The sequence below is a fragment of the Ochotona curzoniae genome, unplaced genomic scaffold, assembly GCF_017591425.1.
Source record: "Ochotona curzoniae isolate NIBS_2020 unplaced genomic scaffold, NIBS_Ocur_1.0 scaffold_3208, whole genome shotgun sequence".
Lineage (NCBI taxonomy): Eukaryota > Metazoa > Chordata > Mammalia > Lagomorpha > Ochotonidae > Ochotona > Ochotona curzoniae.
The window spans coordinates 41,069,243-41,085,517 of record NW_024467106.1 but is presented as its reverse complement, the minus strand read 5'-3'; the positions used below and the strand labels follow the sequence as shown (position 1 = coordinate 41,085,517).

The window sequence follows — 16,275 nt, the reverse complement described above, 5'->3', positions numbered from 1 at the left end:
CTAATATGTTACATTACACCTGCACGTGGGTCTTTGATCATTTCTAAAGGCTCTTATTTACGCGTTAGTCTTAGAACTTAAAAAAATAATCAATTCACCAAATAATTTTAAGGAAGTATATCCTTAAAAAGTTGTTAAGCTCCTGCAGGGATAGCAATGCCTAAGAGATATCAGCCTTGAAGTTATTATCTATGTACTTATCTATTTATTTATTTATATGTATTTATTGTTTTCTTCCGTTATGGTTTTAATATTTGTAAATTTTATTATATATTATTTTGCTATGTAGATAAATTAGTCATGTTTACATTTTATTAAGTTGTTTCAATTAATAAATTATTATCAATGAAAATTCTGGGTGCTTTTTCTGGAAACAAAATCCAAATCCTGAGATTCTGAGTGAAATTTAAGAAGGGTGGGTATTGTTTATTCATTTGTTTATTTGTGTATGTCTTGTATGCAAGTCTATGCCTAAAGTGGCAGATTACAGAATTGCCACTGAGACAGGCAAGTGATCAAAATAAACACAGGGCTTGCTGTATTAGAGCATCATACTGAGAAAGTTGCACCTATATTTCTTTAATTTCACTTACATAAAATACTACAAAGAGAAGTAAATGAAAAAGAGGACAGTTGCACTAAAAGTTTTGGTCCAAATGATGTTGGAAAGGACAAGTAATACTCAATTTCCTTTACAAAGTACCTGCAAGACCCAAAGGTATGGAAAGTTCTATTAAAAGCTGTATATGAATTTGTAGTTTTTTTAATGAACAACAGATGCCACGCATGGAGGTAAAAATTAGGATTACTTATTGCATATCTCTCCTCTTTTTACTTTTTGAAATATCTGTATCAGCATCATTTTCTTTCTTTTTTTAAAAGATTTATTTTATTATTTTTTATTGGAAAGGCGGATATACAGAGAGGAGAGACAGAGAGGAAGAGCTTCCGTCCGATGATTCACTACCCAAGTGAGCACAACGGCTGATGCTATGCCGGTCCGAAGCCAGGAGCCTCTTCCGGGACTCCCACATGGGTGCAGGGTCCCAAAGCTTTGGGCTATCCTCGACTGCTTTCCCGGGTCACAGGCAGGGAGCTGGAAGGGAAGCGGGGCTGCCGGGATAGAACCGGCGCCCGTATGGGATCCCGGGTGTGCAAGGCGAGGACCTTAACCACTTGCGCCACTGTGCCGGGCCCAGCATCATTTTCATAAGATTAATGTATTGGTAAATTCTACTTTTGTCTTGAATATTTTACTTATTTTAATTAATAATACACTAGAAAAGTTGTAATGATTATTATTCCTTGGATGAATACACTCATATATATGATTAAGTGTAATCAATGTATTCATTACTTATGTTATTCCTGTAACATTATGTATTATGTAATCTTAACATAATATCAGTATATTGATCCCAGTAGAGTTACTTATATTGCATGTAAGTAAGCTGCTGTATTGCACACATAGCTAAGGTGCAGGAAATAGGGAATACATCTTCTCTACTCTGGCACTTGGCATGCTCACTCCCTTCTTCCCAGCATCTCAGGATCCCTTCTCACATCATCACAGTTTTCCTCCTCTCCAAGGTAGAATCCTCCTTAAAATTGTTGCCCATTCACACTCTCTGTTCTACTGTTCTTTCTGCTGAATGGTTTCCCTAGAGAATAGAAAACCACAAAGTAGAAAGTGAAAGTTAAATAAACTTTCTGGGTTTTGTAGCAACATTGACAGGACAAATTCTCCTTTAATTCAAGTGCGTATGATGTAATAGTAGCTGCAATTAAAGAAGAATAAAAGTAGGGTTGATAAAGCCTCCCTCGTGGGTGAGTTCTGCGGGAGATGGCTGGGAGCTGGGGGTAAATTCCTAGCTCTCCCCCGTCCCCCCCAGCCAAAAGCTGGCGGCAGGACAGGTCGGGTGGGTCTCAGTCTCAGGGCAAGGGGCAGGCTTAACCCCCATCAAGGTGGCACTTGTTGGGGGCACCCCTGCCGAATGGAACCCCGCCGGGGTCTCGGCCACAGTCCCCGCTGCAAGGCAGGGGCAGAGACCCCGGCCTTGGGCGGCCAGTGCACCAAGTGGTGCCAGGCTCTGCCTGCTGGCCACCCAGCGGCGAGCTCTGGGGTTTTGATGATATGAAATAGCTGCTTAGGGACACCCATAAGTAAGACCAGCATTAGCGTAGGTGAGACACTAATTTCTGGTGATTCCCAGGACCCGGGACATGAAACCTTAATGCAAGTGTGGGACTGAGACCTAAATGTTCAGAGTAAGCAAACCTTAGTCCACAAACATGATTGGAACACAGGGTGCAGCTCAGGACATGCCCAGCTTGGTTTTGGCTCCAACTGGTTCACATTAAGCACAGAGTTGAGCCACGGTGTCTAAGGCAGGGGTCGTGACAGGTGGATGGGGCTGCGGTCGGGTCTGGATACAGTTGTTGTCTCCCTTGGCACAAGTGTGGACTGGAAAAAGACGTACTGGGCTGGGCCAGACTGCAACACCTTCTGGCGCTTTGGAGTACCAGGGTAGATGTGGGACAGACTAGGCTAGGTCCCAATCCCAACTGAGCCATATACGAGCTATATGGGGGTGTGGACGACCGCGGCTGGGCTGAAACACCCTACAGCAAGAACCAGAATGGGATGATGGCCAGTTAGGAAAGGCCACTGTTCCTGCTAGGACAGAAGGCGAACTGGCACATGGACCCACTGGTATGCACGAAACCTGGCACATGGAGGGGTTCTGATGGAGGAGCCCGGGCAACTCTTCTGGCAGGACACAGACCGCACAGGTCAGCGCAAGAAACATGGAAGGTAACAGCCAAGAGGTCATGGAAAGTGTCCCACTGGCATGCATTTGGCATGGGTTGGGGGCAGACCAGGCTGAATCTGTTCATGTCATCCACTGGTAAATCTGATCACCAGAACAGAGTGTGGGTAGAACCAGGTCCGGTTGTGACAAAAGCAATACACCTTGGAATGCCAAGGTGAGGTAGCCCGAGCCGGATGCAGCTGCAGCACCCAACCAGCACACGTGAGAACCAGGAAGGGAGGAGGCAGAGCTGACAGGAGAATAAGGGGTGCTTCCCTAGCTGAACAGCAACTTACACTGAGGAGCGTGAGCTGGGTAGGGGGTAGACCAGACCAGGCAGGGACACAGCACCTGCGCACCTCATGTGGACCAGATTGGGTGAAAGCCAAGCTGGGCTGACTATTCCCACTGGTGCAAGCTACAATCAGAGTAGGTGAGGGTTGGTTGGGGCTTGGTCGTAGCATCAGCTGGCGGAAGCTGGTACAAAGGGTTAGACATGTTGAGTTGAACCACAGGGCCAACTGGAGAGGGCACAACTGGAATGGGAGCGACCTGAGAGGGAAATAGTGGGCTCCTCCCTCTTGGGTCATCACCTTCCACGGGAGGGCATGGGAACTAGGACAGGGGCTGGGGTGGCTAGACAGACACCCAACAACATCTGTTAGGGCCGGTTGGATGAGATGGTTGGATGGAAGTAGGTTGCAACACCCGTTGGCAAGTATATGAACAGAAGGGTATTTGGGACAGACTGGACTAGTATGCCATACATATTGGCAAGCCAGGGTAGGGGGTGGCCTGGTTGGGGTTACTGTGGGCTGCCCTGACTGGGCTGCAGCTCCTACTGGTACATGCGAGGGCCAAGTGTGTCCAGGGCGGAACCAGGCTGGACTACAAGAGGACACGGGTGGAGACAGAACCGACCCAGCAACTGCAACCACCAGCTGATTGGGGCAATGGACTGTGCCGGGCCCTATGCTTACTAGAACACGCAGGAATCTGGACTGGGAATACCTCAAAATTTCTTTGAGGATCTCCCCAGTCGAGACACCGAACTCAGAGTCCTAACCAAGAAAAGACAGAACAAGTCAAGCAACAACCTCAGCTATCTGTTGGCAGCAAAAAACTGGGCAAATGGAGACTCTAGAAGGGACTGTGTCAATTAATGGACTCTTCAACGACCACATCGTGCTTGGAGTGGCGAGACTGGCAGCGACCCATGAATGGTGAACTATTGGAACCACTTGATCGAGTATCTCAGAGCATGCCCCACATCTGGGACTTAGGGTGGGTGGGAAACTGGGTGGGGCTTCTTCCTCTATATCCCCCTTTAGGCCTTGAACCTTTTTTTACCCCAATTAAATACGTAAAGATTGTCAAAATAAAAAAAAAAAATCTAAAAAAAAAAAGAGTTAACTTTTACAGTCAAAAAATAAAAATGTACAATGGGGGGAAAAAAAAGTAGGGTTGAGTTTATGTGTGGGCTTCTGACAGAAGGCCTAGATGTGGCTCCTGTATCCTGGCTTTTGTCTTCCCAGCCCTGTGGTGGCCATCTGGGGACTCACCCAGCAGATGGAAGATGTCTATTTCTCTCTTCCTATAGCTCTGATTTTAGAATAACTCAACAAATACTTTAAAAAGGAATTGAATATATTTAGAAAATATTTGACCACATGATACTCTCCATAAACACATTTTATATACTACTATTATAGACACATTTCATTTTTTAGTTAGAGAAAACTATGTCAAGATTTCTTCTATTCTTTAATGCTATTACAAATGCATTCTCTCTGTATATAATTTTGATCATTTATTTCAAGCTTTGTGGGATAGACAATTAATACAACTGTAATAGGACAATTTCCTCAAAGGATAGAAGAGTATAATTGGATTAAGGACTTTTCTTTACAACATATAAGATGAGGAATAGAAAAGAACCAATAAAAATAAAATACAGCTCAGAGCACCAGTAAAAGAACGCAGAAGCCTGGTGATCAGGCTGCTGGTTGGAATGCTTGTGTCCCACATGGCTCTGGCTCCTGCTTCCAAGGTCCAGCTCACGCAGACCGTGCTAGGCAGCTGGGATCACTCCAGCTGCTGAGTTCATGCAGACGCCTGTAGAAAACCTTGGCTAAGTTCTCAACACCCATCTCTCCTCCTCTATACGCATGCACTTTTGCAGTCATCTGAGGAACAGGTGAGGGAATGGGAGATCCTTATTGTCTTTTCTTTAATGTGCATCTCCTGCTGTTGCTGTCACTAAAAAAAAAAAAAATTTAAAAAAAGGAAGGAGCAAAATCCAGCGTATCATGTCAAAACAAAGTAACTCAAAATACAAAACTTCTGTAGTTACCCAAAGCATGCCATCTGAAGCTGACATTCAGTCATGATTCTGCCACCACTTTTGTGTGATCCTAGGGAATTTATGTAACTTCTCTCAGTCTCAGTATTCTCAGATGTAAAAAGGAGTTTAAAAACAGATTCGATTTTTATTAAACACATAAAATGATAAATTTGAAATTTAACTAAAAACAAAGACATTTAAGCATGAAGACTTAAAGGAAAATATTTTATTATGCTTTCCTAAGAAGCTGGCAGGGGTCTGGCATGGTGGCCTAGTGGCTAGAGTCCTCACCTTGAACGCGCCAGGATCCCATATGGGCACTGGTTCTAATCCCAGCAGCTCCACTTCCCATTCAGCTCCCTGCCTGTGGCCTGGGAAGGCAGTCGAGGATGGCCGAAGGCCTTGGGATCCTGCACCGATGTGGGAGACCTGGAGGTGGTTCCTGGCTCCTGGCTCCAGATCAGTGCAGCACTGGCTGTTGTGGTCACTTGGGAAGTAAATCATCGGGCAGATCTTCCTCTCTGTCTCTCTTCTCCTCTCCGTATATCTAACTTTCCAGTAACAATAAATAAAATCTTAAAAAAAGAGAAGGAAGGAAAGAAAGAAAGAAAGAAACAAAGAAAGAAACAAAGAAGGAAAGAAAGAAAGAAAGAAGGAAAGAAAGAAAGAAAGAAAGAAAGAAAGAAAGAAAGAAAGAAAGAAAGAAAGAAAGAAAGAAAGAAAGAAAGAAAGAAAGAGAAAGAGAGAAGTAAATAAATAAATCTGTCAGAATGTGGACTTTCTAAGACCCTCATGGTAACTATCAGCAAAAAGATGACTCTGAATGTGGGAGTTTGGGACATGTTCTGCAGAAGACTGGAGAGTAGTCACTTTGCGCAGGAAACACAGGTTCAATTCTCATATTCAGACAGCAGGTGGAAGGCAGGCAGTCTCCTGAATTGAAATAAATGTCAAGCACTCTGGCTGACTCTGACACCTGGCACACTTCTCCTTTCCTCCCTGACTTCCTGAATCACATTCTCTCTTTCCCACAGCACAACAGTCACTTTCCTCTTGGGGCAGAAATCGCAGTGTGCACTTCAGCCTCACTTCATGATCCAGGGCTGCATCACCAAGCTGCTCTCTTTCCTTGTGGGTTTTCACCACTAACTTCCCATTACGATTCCAAAACCACCAAGGAAGAGCGAAAGTTGTGAAAACTCTTTCTCAGAATCTTCTGCATAATAGGTTTCACTAATGACACTTTTGGAAGCCAGGGAATACCCCTGTCACCACAAGGCAGCAGTGCTGGCAGTGACAAGGAGAGAGCAGAATCCACTGTATGGAGACTAGGAGATGACTTACCGGACCACGGCGCCACCTGCTGGCCACGCTGGACAAAGGCACTCAAGTCTAAATATACATATTCCTTTCTGTGAAACCAGGGCTGTCTTCTCCAACTGTCTGTCTGTGAGAAGCCCAAGAAGAAGCTCTTTGCTGGAAAGAACTGAGCCACGTTTCAATTGCTTTAGTTTCAGTGTCTTTAAAAGGAGTAGAGTCCCATCCTCAGGCAAAAAAGCAGAACACGTCCCATTGGGCAATGGGTGCTTATTTTGGGGTGACTTGGCCCCTTGTCTCCAAGTGCTAGGCTGACCAGAGCCCCTGACTTGTCACTGCCTCCAGGGCCTGCCTGGCACATGGAAGCAAAAGGGCTTGGCCCTCTGCGTGGGGAACTGCAAGGAAAACAACAGAACCCCTGCTTGTACTATCTGCAGTTTGTCAAGCTTATAGGTACTATATATTAGCAAATCTGTCTCTTGATTTTATAATAAATTATTTTGTAATAACCAATATCTTATAATGATTCTATTGCCTAAATATTTAGAGAGTTGACATGAATCCATTATATCTCATAGTTGAGCATGACTTCGCAGAAGACAATAATTGCCTGTAGACATCTGGATGGAATGAGAGATGTTAAGGTAAACTGTAACTCACTCTAATTTAATGAGGAGAACAGGGTGTGTGTGTGTGTGTGTGTGTGTGTGTGTGTGACTCAGTTAGCCGTGGCGAGCCTCACTTTGGCAGAAATCTGAAGTGTGCCTTGGATCAGAGATCCAGCCTTCAGGTTGCTATTCTGCCATGGGTCATGGGCATTAAATTGCATGTGAAAGGGTTTTCAGTGCAAACCTCACTTATCCTCTCTACCACTTCATGAAGAGCCATTTTTTTTAATTTTAAAAAAGATTGATTTTTTTATTGGAAAGACAGATTTACAGAAAGAAGGAAAGACAGAGAGATCAAGATCTTCCATCTGCTGGTTCACTCCCCAGATAGCCGCCTCTGCCAAAGCTGAGATGAAACCAGGAGCCAGGAGCTTCTTTCAGTCCCCCATGTGGGAGAAGGGTACCAAGGATCTGAACCATCCTTCACTGCCTTCTTAGGCCATAATCAGGGAGCTGGATGGAAAGCTGAGTAGCTGGACATGTGCAGGCACCTGTATTGGACACTGGCATTAGGGATAGAGGACTAGAAAGTTCTCATGCCAGCCCCATGGATCACTTAAAATGTCATTTTAAAATTATGCTTCAGTTATCTATATTGGGTTTATACTACATATAAAAGATCATGCTTTTGCATCATAATATAAGTTGTCCGTGAAAATCCCTATAGCCATGTCTTGTTCTCTATCCTGGAGCTATCAAGCTGTTCCGAGTCCAGGAGCATCGAGGAACCTGGCAGCTTCATGGAGAAACCAGGTCAAGGTGGAAGTTATCTCCACCCCGCAGGTCCACGTCCTGCAGCAGAGGCAGACCTTGCTCCTCTCCATACAGCCCTGCCCAAACTCGTCTATTCCACCTGAAATTGTCACGGAGAAAAGGACAGCACCACTCCGGTGCCTGCAAGGAAGAAAGCAGGCCGGGATCACCATGTAGTCCCAGCACACACTGTTGAAATTTGGAATCCCAGGGCCTGACATGTGAACAGGGCTAATGTTAGACCTCAGTGCTTCTCATCGCAAGACAGGATTGAAAGTTATTGCAAACAGTTTATATTGTATCCTTTAGTTATTTGAAGTTTTTCAACAGATCATTTACTATGTCAAGTACTGAAAGGGAAAAATGTTGACAGTGTGTGGAGGAATATCAAGTAGCTACTGAAGTTCCAGACATCAGTATCATCCAACAAAGACACTGCAAAGGAAAAAACCACAACAACTACAGCCACTTATCCCCTAATGCATATTGGTGCGAACAAGTACTACAAAAACCTTGCCTTACTGTTAGCCAATTTAGCTACTGAAGTTAAAAAGTATTCATCTGCCGAAGTCAAGTTAGACATTCAGCACAGGGCTTTGGGGAGGAGCTGGTTGTCCGAGTAGTTACAGCTACGGTGTTACATGAGTATTTTACTGCCTCAAACTAGCCACACAGCCCCACCGCAGCTGCATAGGAGACTGGCTACTGTAGAGTTCCTGGAATTTAAGAATCGTTTGTAATCACCTATTCCATCTTATCTCCTTCCATGTATCCCTCTGTGTTCAGGACACTCCACTGAAGCTGTTCTTTATCTGTCCACCTGCTTTCAGATAAAAAAAAAATAAATACATCTTTGGGGCTCATACTTGTTGCATAATGGATTAAACCACGTCCTGGAATGCCAATATCCCATATGGGTGCTGGTTGAAGTGCTATCTGCTCCACCCAGAGTGAGAAAGTCTTACTCCTGGCTTCTCAGGGCAGACTGAGCTCCTTGAAATCGCCAGCTCTTCTTGGACCAGAGGTTGAAAAAAGTTGAAGAAAGCCTCAGCATTTTGACAAATAGGGTGATATTCAAAATGCATCCTTTAGCATCCTAGGCTCTTGCTATTTCTCTGAAGGTGGCTCATTGCTTCAAGTCCTGCGTTCTCTTCTTCTGATCAGATTCCCTGCTAATGGTCCTGTACAAGCAACAGAAGATGGTGTGGGGCTGAAGCCACAGTTCAACAGTTAAGCTTCTGCTGCAGCACCTGCAGTTCATCTGGCAGCTGGCTTGAGCCTCAGCTGCTTCTCATCTGATCCAGTTCCCTCCCAATGTGCTGAAGAAAGAAGCAGAGGATGGCCCAAGTGCTTTGGCCCTGCATCCATGTGGGAAACCTGGAAGAAGCTTCTGGCTTTCCCTGGCTTAATCTCGGCTATCATAGCCATTTGGGCTGTGAACCAGTGTATGAAAGAGTCTCTCTCTCTCTCTCTCATGTTTCTGTCTCCGCTTTTATTTCCCTTTTTCCTCTGTGTCTTGCTGCCGTCTCCTCTTTTTCCCTTTGCGTCTTTCACTTTCTTTCAACCACACTGACTCTCAAATAAGTAATCTTAAAATAATGTTCAGTGCATCATAAACCAATGCAAAGAAAGTAATCTAATTTTATTCCCCTTAAAAAAGTTGAATGATTTAAAATTATATTATTGTATTGGGATTATTAGTAATATGCATTTTGAAATTTTCAATATAATTTGTTACAATGTAATCAATATAAGTCAATAAAGATAATTATCGGCTCAAAAATTTAGTGAGAAAGTTCAATATCAACAGTTTTGGGCTTTCAACTGACTAAATTATTTTTTTATTTGCGTGGCCTATAATTCAGTCTACAAATGTCCCCATGGTCTAGGTCTTAGACATAGTGAGGCAGGAAACCAACTGCCAAGTCATCGGCTGCGTCCCACGATCCAGAGCAGCAGGAAGCTAATGTGGGAAACTGGCCTGGATTTGGAACCCAGGAACTCCATTGAGGGAGAAGGTGCCTTATTCCGTGTCTTCACAAGTTCGGCAAAAACTGGCTCTTCAATTGTTTTATAATCAGCTTTTAGCTTATTTTTACTCTCAACTCTGAAACTATCAGAAACTAATAGAAAACATTCACCTTGTACAATTTCAGCTTATGTATTTAGTGATACCTAGAGTATACACATGGATTATTTGTTATTCTGATTGCCAATTAGGAGAATGAAATTCTGAAAGGTTCTGGGGGCAGGGAGAGGAGACAATAATAAAACAGTGATGAGAACCAGAAGTGTAAATACATGTGCAGTACAAGGGAAAGGAAAACAGAAGTAGAAAATGAGGGGAAGGCACTCAGAAAATGAAGCATGGCATTTCCACCATTGAAGCCAACAGAGCAGTCTTCAAAGACCCTCAAGAGCAAGGCTCAGAGCCACAGCTTCACCACAACAGCAGCTTCTGCCAGATCTTCCACAGCCTCACCCCTTCCCTTCCTGCTGGTCCAGCTGGTGCTCAGCCCCAGGTCCACCTGCTCTCTGGACTGCCACCTGCCTCAGACCCGCAGCATTGGTCACCGGAGGACCTTGCTGCTCCTGGGACAAATGAGGAGAGTCTCCCCTTTCTCCTGCCTGAGGGACAGACACGACTGAGATCCCTCTGCAGGAGTGGGATGGACCCCAGGCCCAGAAGGCACAAGCCATCTCCATGCTCCATGAGATGACCCAGCAGCTCTTCACCCGCAACAGCACACAGGAGGCTTCTGCTGCCTGGGACAGGGCCCTCCTGGACACAGTCTGCACTGCACTCTGAGCAGCTGTGTGCCCTGGAAGCCTGCAGGACACAGGCAGTGAGGCTGGAGGGGACAACCCTGATGCCTGGGGACTCCCTCCTGGCTGTGAGCAGATACTTCCATGCAATCATGCTATGCCTGACAGAGAGGAAACAGCCCCTGTGCCTGGGAAGTTGTGAGGGAAGCAGCCTGGAGAGCCATGTCTTTATCAAGCACCTTGCAAGAAAGATTACAGAGCCGGGGATGAGACTGAGGCCAACATGAAAGTACTTTTTCCTTATACACAATATTAGCCATTTCAAAAATGTTCACTTCTGCAATAATGATGACATAAATCCAACCAAATTTTAGGTGTCTAAACAATATCCCATTCAACACTACAACCAGTGGTCTTAGAGATGACTAATGCATCTATGCATTTAACTAAATTTTTTTTACTTATTTGTATTTTTATGAAATCTAAAAGATCTTTGTCCATATAATATCATGTGAATCTTTGTACTGTGGGTTAATATGACAATACATATTCTTTATAGGCACCCAATTTATCATTTTGCCTAGTTCATTAAATTGTTCCTATAGAAGTCTTGTATTTACTGTCCTTTAAAATACACTTGATCTTAGACAAAAGGCTGAGAAACGACATCCTTTAAAATAGATATTCTAGGGAAAGTGTTGCAGGAAGACAGAGAAGAAGCAGGGAATGCCTGACACTGGGAGAGCAATAGAGCAGAGTGGTGACAGTCATGTATTATGGAAGACTAACTTGTTCAGAGGATAGCCCAGTGGACTCATGGAAAATGTGGATGGGATTACCCTTTATAGTGGAGAATTAAATGAAAGTGATGACTTCATGTGATCTTTGGTAGAACTAATGCATGAATTAAGTCAAAAGGTGAATAAAAGAAGTTAGTTGCAACACATACAGAAAAGACTTTTGAGAGATTTGACTTCTGAAGTGGAGGAAAAAAAAATTAAGGTGTCCTGGAATAGAATGTGGAATGCTTCCTCCCTGCAGAGTTTTCCTTTTGCGAAATATGTTTGTATATGAATAGATTGCACAGGCCTGATATAACAGCAAAGCATACCAATGTATCTGACATTTTATATGCTTTAAATCACAGTATATTGTATTGCAATGCAAATACTCCTTACTGTGAGTAGCATATTATTCACAATAGTGTTAATTATAATAAATGTTGGTGAGCCGCTCTGTTGATTGAAACCATCCACAGCAGTGGGAAAATGTGTGGACTTAGAGAGCTTGGCAGGGAATGGTTGGCACAGTCGGTCAGTGCGATCGCACAGGAATACGTGGACAGTTCAATAAGATAACTACTGTATGAGCTTGTCTTTTCACCTGACCAGTCTCTTGCTTTTGCTTTCAGTTGTTTCCTCTCACCTCAAGTTATCCAATTCTATAGAAGCATGAAAGAGTGTTGAATGAAGAAAACAGGCTTGTAGAAGAAAACTATACACAATGATGGTATATATGCCTTTTATGGGTTTTTTTTTTCAGTTTTACTTTGATAATTTGGTTTTAACCTCTAATTGGAAGAGAAAGCAAATTAGAAGCAGTATGAAAAGTCTTGTCGAGAAAAATATTAGGTAAAATTGTGTGAAACTTCTAAGATTTGAAACCAGTAAATAATATATAAGGTAACGGGTTGGACCTTACTGGCCTCTGTCTTCCTTGTGAGCCATAGAAGCTCGCCTGCAGCAGGAGGTGAGTGCGTCAGTGAGAGGAAGCGACTGTCAAGGGTAGAAAGAATCATTTGATCTGGAAAATAGCATGGGCTACTTTGTCTGTGTCTAGATTTTTCATTTCCTGTCATAAATTATTTGGCATAGATTCTTGGCAGTTAATATACCTGCAAAGCATATCAATGCTTTTAATGCATTTAGTTTAAATAATGGCATATTTATTTATAAGAATGAATTAATTATTTTTATTAATGATAATTTTAATATAAATTCATTATGCAGTTTTTGTTCATTCTTAAATACAAACAGATGACAAATTCAATCCTTCACCAAAATGCCTAACTACTACTGTTGATAACATGCTTTTTGGAATTATTTGTTTAATTGAACATTATTTAACTTACTTCATTCCCACCTCAGCCTATGACAACAGCTTTTTACCACAGTTCCTTTTATGCTGGAGCTATGTGTAGTAACAATTCTTTCTTAATACTGCTTATAATTTCCCTGGCTTTATGACTACAACAGTCTCATGTGTATCCACAAACAACAAAATTATCTTGGACATAAAGATCAATAAACTTGTTTCAACAAATTGCTAGTGGAAATCCTAGTCAGAGGTTATTTTTCCCCAATATTTCATGCACTTGGCATGTTATCATTTATGAGTTAAAATATTATTGGTGCTTTCCTGTTTTCTTTATGTGAAAGTATGAGATGACTTTCTAGAAAAAAAAATTTGAAATGTGTCCTACCATTTTTAATACTGATCACCACTAGAGAACCCTGGAAGCACAGAATGTTGCCGTGAGTTCTAGAGAGGTTGAAAAATTGTCACTGTTCATTTCCATGAAATGTCTTTTTCAGTCAGGATATGGTGGCTTCTATAAATATCTGAAGGAGGATCACACATGCAGGTGTGGTGCACCCAAGTGAGGCATGAGCCCAGATCCCGCTGTCTGGCAAGAGCCTCCCTTGCTCTCAGCACTTTTGGATACATCCCCACGGCATCGCCATTCCTTGCTCTGTGCACTAGAATTCCCCCCGAGACTCTTCTCCTTAGAGCTAATTCACACAGCTGCTCTCTGTAGTGCTGTGGTTTGGACGGTTTTCCCTTGAGAGCAGAAAGCCACCAGTAGAAAGCAGAAGTTTAATACAATTTCTGGGTTTTGAAGGAACATCAGCAAGAGACTTTACACTGCGTATGAGGTCATAGTAGCTGTAGTTAAAGGAAAGCAGGAGCAGTGTCGAGTTTGTGTGTGGGCTACTAACATCGTCTCAGGAAATACAAGTGCTCTCGAGTGAATGTGAGGACAGCGAGCTAGACTGTAACAGAGGATGAACTTGTGTGAACTGAACTGAAGTACATTCTGTAGTCACTGGCTGATTCTAAGTCCTAGCACGTGTCTCCTTTCCTTTCCTGAACCACATTTTTCAATCTCATCGCACACAAGCTAGTATCTTTTCCAGGTTGGAAATTCCTAAGGTGTGCTCCGCAGTTGCTCTTCGTTCACTTTCACTGCATGGTGAGTCATGCAGCTGCTTTCATTTTCTTACTTTCTCTTCCCCTTTCTTTCCCCTTCAGAGTAAAAAGCCAGCCGTTCAAAATGAAGGTTCTATTAGTCAGAAACGTCTATGAAAGGAATTATACTGATGATTGAATGAGGGAAAGCCCCTGTCCCCATGATGTAACTGTAACAAAAAGAAAAGCGATGTTTTCTGGGGACTACTGAAAGAGTTTCACAGCAAGGCTGCCACCTACAGGTCTAGGTGGAAAAGGACAAGGTCAAGTCTGTAGATAAGATGGTTTTTTGTTGATGCAGAGGGTACCTAAAAGTCAGAGCACTTCCACAGAAATGTACTAATATCAGTGTCACCAGCCAGGGGCACATGGAAACCACAGCAGCCTGAAGAGTAGAGGAAGGAAGGAAGGAAGGTACTCCACTACGAGCCCCAAATTTGTTTTCTCCCCCTAGTATTCCACAACAAATCACAACACAAGAAAAATTATTCATGGGGACGATGAAAACCAAGGAATTTCTTCAACTCTGGATACAGTACAGTTTCATTTAAAAACAAACAGCATGAAAGCAGTACTTGAACAGAATGGACAAAGTTTGGTATTTGAGTCTATGTATCAAGAAGTAGCACAAATTCTTCCAAGCAAGAGAGATAAGAGTGTTATTATTACATGGCAGTTGCTAACAGCAGCAATGGCCTTTGTTGGAAATCATTTACTTGACTTTGACTTAATTAAAAACGTTGTTGGATCAATCTTTTCTCTTTCTTCTGGTTGTTGCAATCTGCATTGAATATGCCAAACTTTTCCTGAGGATTATACTCCCAAAACAGAAAATATAAATTAATATAAAAAGCAAATGAGAACTGTTAGTCATAGATGAGCGTCTATCAAGCAGTTACACAGCTTTCATGACAGTTAATCGTGAAGCTAGTGATGCTGGAATCCTTACAAAAAATCAAAGAGACTTGCATATAAGAACCCGATTCTTACACATGGAGATTCCAGTTAAGCCTGCTGCAATGGTTATCCTTGACTCCCCCTGCAATGATTTAGGCTGAGGTAGAGGACATGTCTCAAGGAAGGCCCAGGGTACCAACTTGGTTCCTCTGCCAGCCAGTCCCCCTGGAAAGCAAGGTACAAACCTGAGCTCATGAAGTTCCAAGAGTCTTATATTAAGAGGTTGGTACACTTGCATTCAAATGTTTTTGATGAGATTACTCATTAATTCCTAGGCATTTTTTAATTGGCAGCAAATCTTTTCCTTGGAACTATTGAAAAACATTTTGTCTATCTTTTTCCTTTTAGGCAACTGAGTGTTTAAACCACAAGCCTGTTTCTCCGTAAAGCAGCAAATAGCCAATCTGCGGCATCCAAAATGGAACTTGGAAGATCTGCTGTATCACCCCTCATGCTCTGAGAATCCCATGCCCTGGTCTTTCCTTGGTTCATAAAGCCAGTATCCATACCTATCAGTTTTCACATGTATCCTTCTAGACAACTCATTTTCTTATCTCTCCCTATGTATCAGAATGGTTCAGAATGGTTTATCCCTCTAGAAAGATATTATTTTTTCAATGACTATCCCAGAGATGGTTATTGATAGGACTGAGTTAACGTTGTTAAAGGAGCTTCATAAAGCAATGTTCCAGAGTTAGTAGACAATACATTTCTGACATCATGTTTATATTATCAGCATTATATATTACTACCAATATGCATATTAAGGGCAGAATTTGCAAGGGCCATTTAGTTTCCTCTAGTTAAGTATATTTCTCAAGACAGTCTTTTTGTCTGAGGGAGGATTAGTAACCAGGTAAAGGGCTCAGACAGGGCTAATATCCACTGTTAGGTTACAGAGAGCTAGCACCATCTTGACTGGGACTGGTTTTCAGTCTTTTGTGAGTTCATTGGCATGATCGCATTATTCTCTTGTCACAACTAAGTGCAGGTGGATTGAATGGAAAGAGAGTTAGATTACAGGTCGCACACAGCGCAGAGCTGTCCAGTGACACAATGACGTGTCATGGTGGAGCTTTTTCAGAAGTTTCCACTTTCCTGGTCGTGTCCTTCAACAATGACTTCCATTATTCCCCTTCGGCATTATTGCTGGTCCCCCAACTTACAGCGGTGAACTTTACTAAGTTATACTTTGTGATTTGTCAGGAAACAGTTAATTCCTTTCTTTCACTTTCATGATGTTACGATTGCATTTATTTTCTTTTCGTCCCTTTTTATTGGAAATGAGAAATAAACAAAATCCCATGTCTTTGAAAGCTTTGGGAAAAATGGAGCAGTACCTTTGTTCCTTTCTTCCTTCAGTTTGTATAATTCCCAAGATAGTAACACACAAACTGCAAGATACATC

The 16,275-nt window shown here is 42.6% G+C and overlaps 1 pseudogene; it reads left to right on the top strand.

Annotated features, from left to right (window-relative positions):
• The first annotated feature begins 10,262 nt into the window (after positions 1–10,262).
• Positions 10,263–10,931, top strand: LOC121144967 (annotated as a pseudogene).
• Positions 10,932–16,275: the final 5,344 nt, after the last annotated feature.